Source organism: Schistocerca gregaria, chromosome 4, assembly GCF_023897955.1.
Source record: "Schistocerca gregaria isolate iqSchGreg1 chromosome 4, iqSchGreg1.2, whole genome shotgun sequence".
Lineage (NCBI taxonomy): Eukaryota > Metazoa > Arthropoda > Insecta > Orthoptera > Acrididae > Schistocerca > Schistocerca gregaria.
In genome coordinates, this window is record NC_064923.1 from 127,731,183 (window position 1) to 127,746,798 (window position 15,616).

The 15,616-nt window shown below is 42.5% G+C and overlaps 1 pseudogene; it reads left to right on the plus strand.

The window, feature by feature from the left end:
• The first annotated feature begins 333 nt into the window (after positions 1 to 333).
• On the plus strand, positions 334 to 451 carry LOC126268367 (5S ribosomal RNA; annotated as a pseudogene).
• The last annotated feature ends 15,165 nt before the right edge of the window (positions 452 to 15,616 follow it).

Below are 15,616 nucleotides of genomic sequence, written 5' to 3' on the forward strand. Positions count from 1 at the left end.
TTTACACGTGACGTCACAATGGGCAACTTCCATGCCGATGATGATACAGTCATGAGGAGGACAACACAAAACCCAGTACCTGGGCGAAAACGATCTACGGACCAGCCTGGTCCGCTGCATGGCATTCAGACGCGCCCTCCACTCAGGTAGCAGGCGGAGATTTTACCCGTATATGGGGTCAGAATACGCACACCGAGAGAAGCGCAGCACGCGGCTGTTCCTCAGTTTGCGTATGCGACGTTCAACGTGACTGTTTCCATGAAGGATCGCGCTCTTGTAATAAAGAGAATCAACATTAAACTAAGGAAAAAGACAATGTATGGGAACCTCTGGGGCAACGGCCATGCCGCAGTGGATACACCGGTTCCCGTGAGGTCGCCGAAGTTAAGCGCTGTCGGGCGTGGTCGGCACTTGGATGGGTGACCATCCAGGCCGCTATGCGCTGTTGCCATTTTTCGGGGTGCACTCAGCCTCGTGATGCCAGTTGAGGGGCTACTCGACCGAATAGTAGCGGCTTTGGTCAAGAATACCATCATAACGACCGGGAGAGCGGTGTGCTGACACCACGCCCGTCCTGTCCGCATATTCCACCGAGGATGACACGGCGGTCGGATGGTTCTGGTAGGCCACTCGTGGCCTGAAGACGGAGTGCTTATGGGAACCTATAAATGAAGAAGATGTAAAAGAAGTAATAAAAGCACTGAAGAACAAGAAAGCAGCAGGACCTGAAAATATATGTAATGAACATACAAAAGGTGCAAAAGAGGCCCTCCAGCACTTATGGATCAAACTATTCAGCAAATGCCTGGAACGTGGAAGAATTCCAACCCAATGGAGACACTCGACAGTAAAAGTTCCCTAGAAAGATAGAGGAGATCCAACGGACCCTAACAAGTCCAGAGGCATATCCCTGGAAAATACTCAGTTCAAGATGTTTTCAAAGATAATTATACAAAAAATCAAAGCCTGTGTGGACAGTCATCTCCCAGAACGAGAAATGGGCTTCAGATCTGGAAGATCAACACTTACGGCAGCCAGGCTTCTTCTAAACGACATCGACGAAGCGCTACAAAAGAAACAAATGTTCTAGACAGTGTTCACAGACTTCACCAAAGCCTTTGACTTACTGGAAAGAGATCTTATAGAAAACTGGAAAACACAATGGGAGAAGATAGCGTATGGGCAAGAATAATCAAGTCAATCCTCAAATACATCACAGTATCAGAAAACCTCTCTTTTTCGAACCTCATTCTGCAATCGAACGGAGTCTTACAGGGTGACCATTGAGCCCTTTGCTGTACATTTTTGCAACTGAAGAAATACTGCGAACTGGAGAAAATGAAGAAGATGTACACATATGTGGTTCAACAGATATACTGAAGATGCAGAAATTCATTGAGAAAATAGTCAAATGGTGCAGTCAACACAAACTACACATAAACATAAGAAAGACAGAAATTGTGATTTTCAGAAAAGGAGGCAAAACACCCAAGAATGCAGAAATCACCATCAGAGGACCAAAAAACAAAAATCTCATCCTACGGGTGACATTGCAATCAACAGCCAAATGCTTCACAAAACATACAACAGAATGTGCAGCCCAAGCAAAATAGCAATACAGGACATAAAAAACATCGGCCTACTCAGTCTAGAAGCGGCCATGAAATTATTCAACCGCAAAAATATTGCCAATCCTGGACTATCAGATGGAGGTTATATGGGACCGCCTGACAGAAAAAATTCTAGAAGCACTAGAAAAGGTAAAACCGACTTATCTAAAAAGAGCACTAGGTCTCTCAAAGACAACAAGATCTAGACTAGTGTACCTGCTAGCGAGAGATACATTCCTAACCGAAGACATCAAACTTCAGTATATGATGCCACACACCAGGGCTTCCAGAAATCAACTGAAGATCATGGAGGACAAACGAGAAAAAGGATGGCCGGAGTTCTATGGCAAAGAAGCAATGACGAACCGCTCATGGACAGCACCAAACCACGAACTGCGACATGTCGTAAGTAGATTTTCTATTCACGCCTTCCATCATCTAATTTGCAAAAACAAAACTTATCATGACTCAATCACAACATGTGTATGTGAACTGTGTAACGAAGCCTGTGAACGATATCACATAGAACTGTGTAGTAAAAGAGTGAAATCGATAAATGAATATGCAAAAATGTAAAACGTAAATGTAAAATGTTAAGCAAAGTAACTGTATATGGCTATTCGGCTGCAATTCTATTAAATAAAAAAATAAAGTTCTTTTACAAGAACGGTGACTTTGCCCCAGTAGACCTGCCGAAGTTGCAGACATTCAAGGGTAGGAAACAAGACACTGATCCAGTGTCTGCTAAGAGTCTGGAGAAAATGATTACGAAATTAGAAAACACAGGTTATTTTGAAGTGCCGTGAGGTAGAGAGAGGAAAGCAGTTGATCCGAAGCCTGTCGAAGGTGGGGCCACAGCACTGCAGGAGGGGTAGAGCGATGGTATTGAAACATCCAGTGCACGAGGAATTGCCAGAACGTTGGACATACTTGCGATCACGGCACTTAAAATCCTAAGAAACATCTTGCATTGCTATCCGCACAAAATCACCCATGTTCAGCAGTTGCTTCCTGCCGACGTGCCAATAAGGCAGGCACTCACTCCGCAGTTTCTTGCTCGCATGGAAGTGGAGAATGGATGGCCATGGAACATTATGTGAACAAACGAAGCCTGTTTCCGTCTAAACGGACTACATAATATAGGAAACGGAAAACACGCACGCACGTCAACCCTACCACTTCATTGGGCGAAGGTGACAGTGTAGTGCGGGTTGGCGGCATAGTTTACCATAACGCCGTGTTTTTCGAGTCCAAAGGGTCCAGTTACCTTTACCGTCACTGGTAAAAGCTATGAGAGCCTTTTGCACACCAACAACCTTCAAACCTTTCAACACAGTGGATGTGTGGTACCATTTTTATGCAAGATGGGGCTCCTCTGCACATTGCACAGCCAGTGAAGGGACTGCTGCAGAGCCATTTCTGAAACGTTAGAATTGTCATCCGTCATTTCCCGACAGCCCGGCCGTTCAGATTACCTCATCCGTGTGACTTCTAGTTACGTGGTTATTTGAAAGATATTCATTGCTCCAACTATGGCCGCAGCTGAACTGAACGCACGCATTGCACAATGCATTCTGAAAGTGACCCCCCGAACTACCCCGACCTGTTCTGAAACATGCTGTTTCTCGATTTGGGCTCGTGGCAGAAAACGGTGGACAGTATATTGAACATGTCTTGCGCTAGTCTCAAAACAGAAAGCAACCTATGCCATTTCGCTTTTTGGACAATTTGTGGCCCCAGAACAATTAAAAACTGATGTCATTTTCCTTTTCATGCTGTTTTCGGGTTAGGGACAATTAAAATCCGATGCCATTTCGCTTTTTGTGCCCTTCTTGGCTCAGGACAGTTAAAAATCGAATTTTCCTATCCAATGTGGTACGGTCTCACCAGGGTGGAAGGCCTTACCTAATTAACAGAGGCACAACTGTTGACTGACAAATTTTTGCAGCCACGTATATTGAACAGTACGGATTGTATAATGCACAACTCAAACCGCCGTATTGCGATTCATTTGTCATTTGTAGCCGACCCCATTTACGTTAAGATCCTTACAACGCCTTGTGCTGGTAAAATTTTTGTTGATGTTTTCAGGCGTTTCAACATATATCAAAAACATGCTGTTGAAATTTGACGTCATTCTGAGTAGTGGTTCTCTTTTCTCAGCGTTTTGGGACTGCACTTTAATTATGGTGTGGTGAGTACAATAAGGCTGCTATTGTGGTATCAGTGTAGATTAAAGGGATAAGTCGTTACAGTGTGATTCAAGAGTTCGCTTTTGGTTTCCTTTTCGGAAATTTCTCTTAACTTTCTTTCATATTGTCTTTTTAAATACTCTTTTATTGGCACTGAAATAATAGGGTTTGTTGGTCTAATTCCGTCACGCTTGATACAACATTTTGAAATATTGCAGTGGAAGTAGGCGGTCAGAACAGTTAGATTCAGACAGGTGAGGAACTCAAAGTAGATGATTTTTAGTTAAAGTGTTTTATTTAGAACATGAATAAGAAAACCTCAAATGTATTTAAAACACACTGACAAAATTTGACTCCGAAATCATATTCTCTAGATCAAATTATACTGTTTGGTATGCCTAAAGGTAATGTACAATTATAGCTTCAGTTTGGTAATATTATGGCAAATTTTGATTGTTAATGTTTTTATTGCTTCTGTCCGTTTATCAATAACGTTCTATTTTTATACTACCAACGTGATTTGCCTGCGTACAGGACCCGCACACTATCAGTACTTTCATTTATGTGGTGCTGCAGTAAACCATTCAATACATTGGCCGTGAGCCTTAATTAATTCATGGAAAACAAACAGTTCGTGGATTTTTGCTATTGGTGTGGGTAAAACTGCCGAATGATTGGCGTAAATTGATTTTAGCAAGTAGAATTTATCCCGCACCGCATCCTGTGTGAGTGTCCCCACCATTCCCAACAAGTCTTAAATAACATAATTAATTAAAAATTCGGTCAGGTCTGACACTGATACGTAGCTTCTTACTGATTTGAACATTTGACGGCGGTTCCACAAGGAATAACGCTATCATACAAAGTTCAACCGAACACGGACGTATTATTTCAATTCTACAAGAGCAACAACTGACCGCTTCTTTTCTTCTTGTAAACACTTCAGACTGAATAACAGTTCTTGCACTTGCGTGTACATTTGGGGACGGTTAGTGATTCTCCAATGTTCTCTTCTTATGGTGGCATGGCAAATAAACAAATTAGATTTACTTGTGATCCATGCGTGTAATAGTTGTTGGTTAATTTACTTATTAACAATAAGTATTGACGTTAAGGCACCGAAATTCTGGTGTGTGTGAACGGACTCACGTTGCCAATAAGCTGCCTTCTCGCTTCCTTTGCTAACACGGCGCTGTACTTTACTAATGAGTCTTTGATATTCACCGAGTATTTCCTCTCGATATGCAGATCACCCCACTACGATTCAAATTTATGCTATTGATGTAAGCCCAAAGAAACACAACTCAAGGATGGCCCTGATATGTGAACTGTAGCTGTGAGTATAGAAATTAGGCTGGAATGATAGAGGAATTCTGAAACATTTTGACTTGTGTACAATCTAGTAGGTTGTAACCCGACAGGAACAAGTAAATAAATTCTCTCTACGAAGAAATGAGTGCAGAATCTGGGTTCCTGGAGATGTGTATGTGAAACGGCTATGGTGGGCGGTATGTCTCATAAAAAGGATGAAGTTTACTCTGGTTACAGCTTAACGCAGAGACTAATTGAATTTACTCGCAGGGTCGTTCTTAAACTGATGATTGTGTTGATATGTCACATGACTGATTGACGATTCATACAGCGAACAGCTTTTTAAAATACTGTTGTTAAAACTACTAAAATGAAACTAAATAAAATGTCAATTGGTTCGCTGCAGCTGTATTTATTCAGGTCGCTTATAACTCACTTAGCCGGTTTTCCTTCTTGTAAGTTGCATCTTCTGCTGCAAATATAAATGCTATGTCATAGGTAACAAAATGCCGCTGAGTAACGATTGGTGTAACCAGGTAAAGATATCAGTCCTCCTCAATTTATAATAAGACCATCGTCATCTCCGTAACGCTTTCGCGATTACTAAATGATGCTGTAACGAAGCGCGCTGCTCTCCGTTGGATCTTCTCTATCTCTTCTATCAACCCAATCTGGTACGGATCCCACACTGCTGAGCAGTAATCAAGCAGTGGGCGAACAGCGTACTGTAACCTACTTCCTTTGTTTTATGATTGCATTTCCTTAGGATTCTTCCAATGAATCTCAGTCTGGCATCTGCTTTTTCGGCGATCAACTTTATATAACCATTCCATTTTTAATCACTCCTAATGCGTACTCCCAGATAATTTATGGAATTAACTGCTTCCAGTTGCTGCCCTGCTATACTGTAGCTAAATGATAAGGGATCTTTCTTTCTATGTATTCGCAGCACATTACACTTGTCTACATTGAGATTCAATTATCATTCCCTGCACCATGCGTCTATTCTCTGCAGATCCTCCTGTATTTCAGTACAATTTTCCATTGTTACAAACTCTCGATATACCACAGCATCATCCGCAAAAAACCTCAGTGAACTTCCGATGTCATCCAAAAGGTCATTTATGTATATTGTGAATAGCAACGGTCCTACGACGCTCCCCTGCGGCACACCTGAAGTCACTCTTACTTCGGAAGACTTCTCTCCATTGAGAATGACATGCTGCGTTCTGTTAACTAGGAACTCTTCAATCCAATCACACAATTGGTCTGATAGTCCATATGCTCTTACTTTGTTCATTAAACGACTGTTGGGAACTGTATCGGACGTCTCTAAAAAGGACTTCATCTCTCATGTTTCTGAAAACGTGTGCTGTACGCCTCTGCCCCGCAATGCCGTCAAAATTCCTGATAAGGCAATCCAAATGAACGCCTCAAACGCTGCCAATGGGAAACTTCGTCTTAAACATGACACACTTATTATGGAAACAAATCTTATCTTTTTTTTTTTAGGAAGAGTAACGGCAGATGTTAAGCCAGCGTTCCGCTAGTTGGGAACACCCTAGACTGTATTTTTAATAAAACCACAACGAGGCATCTACATGCTTCAAAGCTGGTGCTAACGGTGGAGTTTTGCTCTTCACACGTCACGAAGGGACCTTATCTCTTCAAGGCATCCCTAGTCGCACGCTTTTATAGCTTGCCCACCGGAAGCCCCGCCTACTATACGGGTGGTCAGTGGCAGTTTGGATTCATCGCGGCATCGCAGAAGTGCGGGTGTCAGCTGGCGAACCGCACCAGCTGAGGCGCGGCCAGTTCGAGGAAACGCTAATCCGCTCAAACAGAGAAACCGCCGGCCGACCTGAAGGAGCGTGGCGAAGTGGCCAGTGGCCCTTTCCTATTCATTGGCTTGCGGGCAACCTCTCCCCCGGACGCTGACCTCGTCTCCCCTGCTCCCTGCCCCAGCGGCATCCTTTGGCCGTTGTTCTGCACTTCTGCCCTCTAAATACACAGAGATTCAGTGCATCAAGCTGTACTGAAATTGAGAATGTGTAATCGCGGCAATCATTACTCTTGTCCCTTGATAATTATGCCCTACATTCCGTACACGCTAAGTTCTTGGGATCAAAATCTCTCTAGTATACTACTCATCATCATCATTTAAGACTGATTATGCCTTTCAGCGTTCAGTCTGGAGCATAGTCCCCCTTATAAAATTCCTCCATGTTCCCCTATTCAGTGCTAACATTGGTGCCTCTTCTGATGTTAAACCTATTACTTCAAAATCATTCTTAACCGAATCCAGGTACCTTCTCCTTGGTCTGTCCCGACTTCTCCTACCCTCTACTGCTGAACCCATGAGTCTCTTGGGTAACCTTGCTTCTCCCATGCGTGTAACATGACCCCACCATCTAAGCCTGTTCGCGCTGACTGCTGCATCTACAGAGTTCATTCCCAGTTTTTCTTTGATTTCCTCATTGTGCACACCCTCCTGCCATTGTTCCCATCGACTAGTACCTGCAATCATCCTAGATACTTTCATATCCGTAACCTCAACCTTGTTGATAAGGTAACCTGAATCCACCCAGCTTTCGCTCCCATACAACAAAGTTGGTCGAAAGATTGAACGGTGCACAGATAACTTAGTCTTGGTACTGACTTCCTTCTTGCAGAAGAGAGTAGATCGTAGCTAAGAGCTCACTGCATTAGCTTTGCTACACCTAGCTTCCAGTTCTTTCACTATGTTGCCATCTTGTGAGAATATGCATCCTAAGTACTTGAAACCGTTCACCTGTTCTAACTTTGTTCCTCCTATTTGGCACTCAATCCGTTTATATCTCATTCCGACTGACATTACTTTCGTTTTGGAGATGTTAATCTTCATACCATAGTCCTTACATTTCTGATCTAGCTCTGAAATATTACTTTGCAAACTTTCAACCGAATCTGCCATCACAACTAAGTCATCTGCATATGCAAGACTGCTTATTTTGTGTTCACATATCTTAATCTCATCCAACCAGTCTATTGTTTCCAACATATGATCCATAAATAATATGAACAACAGTGGAGACAGGTTGCAGCCTTGTCTTACCCCGGAAACTACTCTACACCATGAACTCAATTTACCGTCATCTCTAACTGCTGCCTGACTATACATGTAAAGACCTTTAATTGCTTGCAAAAGTTTGCCTCCTATTACATAATCTCGTAGAACAGAGAAAAACTTCCTTCTAGGAACCCGGTCATATGCCTTTTCTAGATCTATAAAGCATAGATACAATTCCCTCTTCCACTCATAACACTTCTCCATTATTTGCCGTAAGCTAAAGATCTGGTCCTGACAACCTCTAAGAGGCCTAAACCCACGCTGATTTTCATCCAATTGGTCCTCATCTAATACTCGCACTTTCCTTTCAACAATACCTGAGAAGATTTTACCCACAATGCTGATTAAAGAGATACCTCTGTAGTTGTTACAATCTTTTCTGTTTCCATGTTTAAAGATTGGTGTGATTACTGCTTTTGTCCAGTCTGACGGATCCTGTCCCGACTCCCAGGCCATTTCAATTATCCTGTGTAGCCATTTAAGACCTGACATTTTACTGTATTTGATGAGTCACGACTTAATTTCATCCATCCCAGGTGCGTTATTGCACTGCAATCTATTGACCATTTTCTCCACTTTCTCAAATATGATCCTATTTCCATCATCATTCCTATCCCATTCTACCTCGAAACCTGAAAGATCACTGATCGTATTTTCACCTACATTGTGAAACTCTTCAAAATATTCCTTCCATCTGCCCAAGGCATCCGTCTGCATCTCGTGGTCATGCGGTAGCCTTCTCGCTTCCCGCGCCTGGGTTCCCGGGTTCGATTCCCGGCGGGGTCAGGGATTTTCTCTGCCTCGTGATGGCTGGGTGTTATGTGTTGTCCTTAGATTAGTTAGGTTTAAGTAGTTCTAAGTTCTAGGGGACTGATGACCATAGATGTTAAGTCCCATAGTGCTCAGAGCCATTTTTTTTGTCCAAGGCATCCACAGGATTCATCAGCAGTATTCCTGACCTGTCCAAAATACTTGTCATTTCCTTCTTACCTCCCTTTCGAAGACTGCTAATTACACTCCAGAATGGTTTTCCAGCAGCTTGACCCAATGTCTCCAACCTGTTTCCAAAGTCTTTCCAAGATTTCTTCTTGGATGCTGCAATAATCTGTTTGGCTTTGTTTCTTTTTTCAACATAACTTTCTCTGTCTACCTGAGTTCTAGTATGTAGCCATTTTTGATACGCCTTCTTTTTCCTTTTACAGGCTGCCTTGACTGTGTCATTCCACCAAGCTGTTTGCTTCATCCTACTTTTACACACTACTGTTCCAAGACATTCTTTAGCCACTTCTAGTACTGCGTCCCTCTACCTTGTCCATTCCTTTTCCAGTGACTGTAATTGACTACATTCAACTAACTGGTACCTTTCTGAGATCGCTGTTATGTACTTGCGTCTGATTTCCTTATCCTGAAGTTTCTCCACTCTTATCCTCCTACATATGGACCTGACCTCCTGCACTTTCGACCTCACAATCCCAATTTCACTACTGATTAAATAATGATCAGTGTCATCAAAGAATCCCCTGAATACACGTGTGTCCCTCACAGCCTTCCTGAATTCCTGATATGTAATTATATAGTCAATGACAGATCTGGTTCCCCTGCTTTCCCAAGTATACCAGTGATGTTCTTATATTTAAAAAATGAGTTTGTGATTACTAAGCCCATACTGGCACAGAAATCCAAGAGTTGTTTCCCGTTCCTGTTGGCCTCCATATCCTCTCCAAATTTACCCATAACCTTTTCATACCAAACTGTTCGATTTCCAATCCTGGCGTTAAAATATCACCCATGAGCAGAACACTGTCCTTGTCCTTTACTCTAACAACTACATCAGCGAGTGCCTCATAAAAACTATCCATCTTATTTTGATCTGTCCCTTCACAATGAGAATATACTGACACAATCCTAATTTTCTTGCTAGACACTGTCAAATCTATCCACATCAGTCTTTCGTGTACATACCTTATTGCAACTACACTGGGTTCCATTTCTTTCCTGATGTAAAGCCCTACACCCCATTGTGCTATTCCTGCTTTGACTCCTGACAGGTAGACCTTGTATTCTCCCACTTCCTCTTCTTTGTCACCCCTTACCCGAATGTAACTAACAGCTAAAACGTCCTGCCCCATCTTACTTGCAGCCTCTGCCAGCTCTAAATTCTTCCCAGAGTAGCCCCCATTGATATTAAAAGCTCCCCATCTCATTAACATTTGTTTGCCAAGTCGTATCTTAGGAGTCCCTGGTTTATCAGTTAGAGGTGGGACTCCGTCACCTCCAAAGGTCCGAGGCATTTTGCTCTGATTATTGCCAGCATCATATTTAAAGTATCGGGGAAGCAGGTTGCTAGTCTTACTTGCCCCGAGTCCCATTGGGTTTTACCCCTAACGGCTGAGGGACTAACCGGTGGATTTGGTAGTCTTTGCCGTATGAGCAAAAAGGTGACCACAGATCAGAATATGTCCGAGATGCCCAGCCTTATTCCAAAGTAACTGGTATCCCGACAGTCGGGACCACTTACTTGGCCACTCATACGTTGCCCGTGGTTCATGAACTAGGACATGACTACAGGAACCCACACCATGTACCACTAGTACACTACTGATTCAATAAAACTGTACAATTAAAATGAATGTGAGGCTGGCTACAGCATGACGCATTTCAACTGCATCTCAACAGAGACCTTTCAATGTGTTTAAGGTTGTTATGATTTCTTATAAAATTTACGAGATATAATAAAGCAATTAGTTCTATAAAGGAAATCTCACCCTGACAACCAAAAATTGTGTGTGTGTCGGGGAGGGGGTGAGGGGGGGGGGGGGAGGACAGTTGCAGAGCAGTGACTGGTAGCTGTAGATAGAAGCGTGATGGTACGTAACGGTGCTAGTTACCTAACTAGTGACTGGTGTATTAGATGTTATAGTGACATTGCTGACGTCAGACATATCTGAACAGTGTTATCATATATCCTTAGTATTCAAGTGGTTATTGAACAAAGATCATGAAAAATTTTTCATTTAATTTATTCACTGGGAACAAACCTCAGAATATGTAAAGAAGCCAAGGACCTGTATCTCTAGAAGAAACAACGAGCTCAGAGATATAAATTTTTCCAAGAACATTATGGATTTAATAATGTAGAAATCTACAGTCATGGGGCTCGAATCCTTCCAGTTCGTATTATTAGCGCCAAAGCCTACAGCGCGGTTCATTGCTGGGCATCTGTTTTAGGTGAACGTTGTCTGTCGTGGATTCTGCAGGCGTCTATCGTTAAGTTGTGGTTTAAACCATCTCAGTTGCATAAAACTAATTTTTGTTTCTTGACCGAGTTTGATGGGTAACTTAGCGACATGGGGCCATTGTTTTCTGTCGATGGTATGCCAACGTTTATTAATTCACGAAAGCTGAAGTGTTGTACGCTTACTATCGTGTCGCTGAGTGCCTCAGAATCGATAGTTGCTTCTTTCGAGAACGAGTGATTGGTAGTCGTGCGTGATATTCTGCTGCGGGCAGTACGAGTATTGCTGGTCAAATAGTTTATCGAAAGCCAACGGTTGGGTTGTCAAAAATTGTTAAAATTGGCACTGTTCATAGTAGTTTTATGTTTTTTTCAGTATTCGTCTGCAAAAGTATCTATAAATTATCTTGATGTATGCACTTTACCTATTTGTGTGTCATGTCGTCGACGCTGCAATCAGCCATGCCGTCGATGTTACGGAATCAACAAACGTGGACTTGAAAACAATTTGCTGAGCTTTCCAATAAAGAGAGAGACTCTAAATCATGTGTAATTAGAATTTACAAATGATGATGCTTTTGTTCATGTGTCATGTCGTGATATCAGCAGGCAACCGTGTTGAGAAAATACGATATTCCAGTGCCTGTGTTATTACGAGTTAAAGTTGCTTAAGACCTGCAGGCATGGCCGAAGGAACGTGCACTACTGCGACTACAGCCCTCACAAAATACATGAAATGTACTCGTAGTTGCGGATATGGACTACCATCTGCTGTATAATGAAATGACAAGGAAAATGTGTACCTGAGCAGGACTCGAATCCGGATTTCCACCATATCGCCAACGGTGGCCACACCATTTGGCTACCCCAACACCATCCTCGCCAGACGCAAAAATTCCATGTGTTATCAATCATGTGTCTACATCCTGTACTCGTACATCCATTATGTATGTGCGAAGGAACTTTACATGGTGATCCTGAATAACACAGGCGCTACAATATCGCATTTATCCCCCGACACCGCGCAAGCGACTTTCCAGTAAAATGTCTCCCCTTTACGGGAATATACATAATGAATGTACGAGTACAGAATGAAGGCACATGACTGATGACGTATGGAAGTTTGGGTCTGGCGTTGGGCCGTGGTCGGATAGCCAATCCGTAAGGCGGATACTCCCGATAAGCGGGGAATCGGGGTTCGACTCCCAGTGCGGCACAAACTTTCATTGTCGTCATTCCATCATACAGCTGATGGTTGTCCATATTCGCAACTGCGAATACATTTCACTGTGTTGAGATAAAGTTAAGGCCATATTCCTGTACGAGATCACCAGCGAGAAAAAGTTAATTGCAGGCAACTGTGCCAATTAGAAAAAGCGAATCTGATATATGAACAGTGACTTTCAAATGATCGAGATGCCAGTGAATGAACAGTAAGATAGAACAGAAAGACAGTAGGTCTAAAGGACTGTAAACAGACCACAGCGGCTGAAGTAACATTTACGGTTCTGCGATTATTGCGTTATTAAAACAGTTTATGAACATTGCAGCCCTCATTTGTGTGTTTCGTGGTAGAATATATGTGTGCATTTATCAGACACTTGCTGTCCACATTGCATGTTTCTCGACCTGCAGTTAGTGTAGGAGTGGATATATTGTTGGTACTTGTAGTAAAGATACGAAAAACCGAATTAATGTGACAATAGCTCTTATATATCGACACGCTTTTTCGTATACCAGTGCAAAGGAGCGCAACAGTGCTAAGATGGAAGCGGTATATTGGTAGTATCGATTCTTTTTTGAATAATGTTGATAATCATCTACCATGTTCATTTATTCATACATGGGCATCATTGTTAAACACTCGAAATACTGGGCTTCCATTATTTTATTTTCTATATACTTTTACTGGATGCTGGATGTGAGTAGTCATTTTCCACACTCACTGTAAAATATTGTTGTTGGTTCCAGAATGAACATTGTTGTTGGTTCTTGTCGTGGTCTACAGTTTGAGATTGTCTTCAGACGTAGCTCCTCGCTTGCTTATCCTGTGCAATACTCTTCATTCCCGCATAACTTTTGTGACCTATGTCCATCTCAGTCTGCTTACTGTATTCAAACCTGGGCTTGCTAAACGCATTCTTCTCTCTGTCAGGAAATTAACTATTCCTTGATGCCTATGGATGTGTCCTATCAACCTATCCCTTCTTTTAGTCAAGGTCCAAGAACTCGATTTTATTCAGTTGAAAGTCTATGAAAATCTATGCAAGCTTTATTATAAAAATAAATAAATAAATAAATTTATTCACAAAAACTGCGTGTAAGTTGACAGTAATAGACCTTTCATAGAGCAGATATATCAAATAGGCTTCCTGTTTTGAACCCAGCAACGTTTTTGCATATAACATTCCTTGTTTAAGGGATACTGAAAAACTGATATTTTACACCCTTTTGCCGAGGATATTGTAATTCTAACAGAAACAACAAAGGACTTGTAACAACAGCTGAACGGAATGAACAGTGTCTTGAAAGGAGGATGTAAGATGAACGTCGACAAAAATAGAGCAAGGATAATGGAATGTAGCGAATTTAAATCAGCTGCTAATAAGGAAATTAGAATGGGAAAAGAGACACTTTAAGTAGTCAATGAGTTTTGCTATTTAGGCAGTAAAATAAGTTATGATGGCCGAAGTAGAGAGGACATAAAGGTAGACTGGAAATGATGCGAAAAAGGTTTTTGAAGAATAGAAATTTGTTGACATCGAATATAGATTTAAGTGTTAGGAAGTCTTTTCCAAAGGTATTTATCAGGAATGTAGCCACTTATGGAAGTGAAGCATGGTCGCTAAACAGTGCAGACAAGAAGGGAACAGCTTTTGAAATGTGGTGCTACAGAAGGATGCAAAAGATTAGACAGGTAGATCATGCAACTAATGAGCAGATACTCAACAGAATAGGGTAGAAAGGAAATTTGTGGCACAACACAAATGAAAGAAGGAATTTCTGAGACATCAAGGGATCGTCAGTTTACACTGATGGAAAAAATATCACAGCATTAAGAAGGAGTTCTGCGACATAAACGAAATTGATAGGCGTGGCTCTACATCGGAAAGATGGTGTCTATTCACATTTCACGCTAATCTCTAGTGGCGCCGCTATGTGTATCCATAACAGGTTTGCTGTACGTACGCTCTGTAACGGTCGTCAGCGTTAGTTACCTGAGATTGGACGTGTTGAGCTGGTCAGTCAAAAATGCCTTTAAGGCGACAAAGACGCCATTATCAGCACCTCACTGAGTTTGAACGAAGTAGTGTGACAGGGATATAACAATCTGGATGTTCCTTGTGCGATATTGCAGAAATATTTGGCAAAAAAATGGTTCAAATGGCTCGGAGCACTATGGGACTTAACATCTGATGTCATCAGTCCCTTGGAATGGAACTTACAACTACTTAAACGTAACTAACCTAAGGACATCACAAACATCCATGCCCGAGGCATGATTCGAACCTGCGACCGTAGCGGTCGCGCGAAAGATGTGGCAGGAAAGTAGCCACTGTACATAACTACTGTCAGCTGTGGTCACGGGAACGTGTGTCGCAAGACTACCGTGCTCTGGACGGCCACAAGGCACTACCGAGAGGGAAAACCATTGAGTTCGGCGTATAGCTCTGGTGTATCGTATTGCAAGTTAGTAGCAATTGGAACCACGGTGACAAAATTGACTTTTACAAATCGGTTACTTCAAGGACAGCTCCGAGCCCTGTTGCGTGCATTCCTTGACTCCAAACCACCTCCATCTGTGACTTAAGCGGTGTCCGGCGAGAGCTCTTTAGATGAGGGATTGGAGGTCTGTTGCGTTTTCTGACGAAAGCGGGTCCTGCCCCGGTGGCAGTGATGGCCGTGTGTTGGTTGGAAGGAGACCCGTTGTGACCTGCAATAAACCCGTCTGTGCTAGACGCAGTTGACCGAAACCTGGAATTATGGTGTGGGGGTGCGATTTCATATGACACCAGGAGCATTCTCTTGGTTATCCTACACATCCTGAATGCAAATTTGTACGCCGGTCTGGTTGTTCCATCTGTTGTGCTGCCATTTATGAACAGCATCCCAGGAGGTGTTTTCAGCTGGATAACGGTCGCCCACATATCGTTGTTGC